Below are 2,502 nucleotides of genomic sequence, written 5' to 3' on the forward strand. Positions count from 1 at the left end.
AAATTTGATTCCCTTTGGAGAGGACCATTTGCTGTCCAAGCGGTGCAAGGAAACAATACTTATTTCCTTAAAAGTCTTAATGAAACTGACTTGGATGAAGGTCCTGTGAATGGTAGGATGCTGAAGAACTATTTTGACTACCACCCATAAGTGCAGCCTGAGTTTCCCTTGTACATATCCAGATGTATATATTACTTTCTGTTAAGATGTAAAAATGCAGTTTCTCAAAGTTTTATTGACTATCAGCAAAAGGTAAATACGATCAGAGGTCTACCAAGAAGGGAAGTACACAATTTTGGCATTTCAAAGCAGCAAACTTCAAAATTTTGATAAAAGCAGTCAAGGGGCAAGGCAATCTGACCTGTTGTTCTTGGTCTTTCAAATGAAAAACCATCCCCATGTGGAGCCACTGTTAGCTACCTATATCAATAGGTTTCATATTTCATGATTGGCAATGAAAAGGTCCAAATATGCTCTGCTTTGATGATGCAAAGATCACATATTTCCAAGAGAAGACAAGCTGTGCATATAGCTTGATATAGACTCAATTTTGATGGATGGTCCAACTGCCTAATCTGGATCATGCCATGTTTTAAATTTTCAGTTGTAGAATAGAGAAAGAAGTCTGTCCAAACTGTTTAATCTTGGCAGACAAGTAGCTTAGGTAGAGAAGTAAGGCTCCCAACTGCTTAATCTGGGACCTTGGAAGAAATAAGGGTAGCAGTAGATAGAAAATCAAAAGGAAAAAAGCCAGAGAAAAGAAAAGGCAAATAAGGGTCTGCAAGTCCAAGTGCACCCTCCAAGAAGAAACAAAAAATGCTAGGCAAATAGATGGGTAGGCAGATGGGGTTGCAGAAGTGTCATTCCTTATAATTGAAGGTATGCTAACCTATTTCACAAAATCAGAATCAATGGATTGAGAAGTCCTTCTTCTCTATCAGGTTGCAGCAAAGCAAAGAAGCATGTCTAACTTCCCACTTATCCCCTTTCCCATTCATTACTAATATCCCCTCATCAGCTGAGATTCATGGAAGAATTGGTGGTTTTATGGTGGTTCTTAGTCCTATTAGAAGCCACATTTCTTGTCTAAATTCTTTTCATTTTGATCTACTCCCTAAACTAAGTTATTTTCAAATAAACTTAGTAATATCACCCATCATCCACTTTTTCATCCACATTAATTTCTAACATCTATTGTATAATTCCCCTATGTTACCCTTTCCCTGTTATTATAACACCATGGTGTATAAACCCCAAACATGGTATAAATATCCCTTCCCTTGGCATTATAGCCATATGTTCTCTGTCAGGGATCAAAATGACAGCTGGTCACTTTGATAAACCTAAGCCTTACTCCTCTTCCCCCTTCTGAATCCATTTGACCCATTAAACCTTCATTTGCTAAGAAAACCTTATAAAAGACCTTTTTTTTACCCATACCCGCTTTAAATTGCAAAATAACATCAAAACCCACTTTTATTCGCTTATCCAAAGTATCTGCCCGCATTATTTTTATTCCAAAAATACATTGGAAAACATTGCAAACCACCATATCCCAAAGGTTTTCCGCCGGGCGCAGACCCCAAAATATATATTATTTTAATCCTTCTCCACTGTCGTATCAACCACACAACTCATCAACCCGTCAACCGTCCGATCGAGTGCTTTTGATCGGGCGGCCATTATACATATCGGGTTGGGCCCGACGTCCGACATTTAGCACCCGAGAAACTGTCAGAGGGTGACGTCAGGCCTCTGCCACGTGTCGCCCTCACAATTTCTCGGGTTTCCCTCTGACAAAACCATCGTCGTATCGTAGGCGGTCCGAGAAAACCATTACCGCCTTTTTGTTTACCACCAGTTTTGCCTGCCTGTGTCATCCCCACGTCAGAGCCACGCCACTGCCACCCCGCCGCCGCATCAGCTCCTTCGTCCGCCCCCGCGCTGATATGTCTACCACCTCACCCGGTGACGTCGTGCTGACGTCATCCGACTTCGACCCCACCTGATGATGTCATGCTGACGTCATCCCAAAAACGCACCAATATGCCAAAAATCCATATATTGGCCAAAATTTCATGTTTTTTTCCACTTTTTCAAAAGAAACTGTTGTTATTTCTGCATGCTGTTTATGTTCAAACTAGCGCCAACCTGCCAAATTTGATTCCGAAACCGTCGGTGCCTCCATTGTACCTGCAGTTGCAACCTGTTATCGGCCATTCGCAAGGTATTTCTCAAGATAATTCCCTGTACCTGGTTTTATCATATTTCTGCAAACAAACTGTTTAAGAAGGCCTAAAAACACTGATTTCACCATCAATTACCCAGTGACCTGCACCTATTTCAAACTGGTGGAACAATAAACCTTCTGCAGAGCCCGCATTTGACAAATTGACCTGAACTCACAGCTAGTTCGCGCAGTCGTGAACTAGAAACCTCAACTGACTAAATTCACCATAGAAACACTCATGTCAGTCCTGCTACTGTTTTAATCAGTTCTTT

This window comes from Pinus tabuliformis, chromosome 4_2 (assembly GCF_031772625.1).
Source record: "Pinus tabuliformis cultivar Carrire ecotype Pingquan chromosome 4_2, CPIR1, whole genome shotgun sequence".
NCBI classification, from domain to species: Eukaryota; Viridiplantae; Streptophyta; class Pinopsida; order Pinales; family Pinaceae; genus Pinus; species Pinus tabuliformis.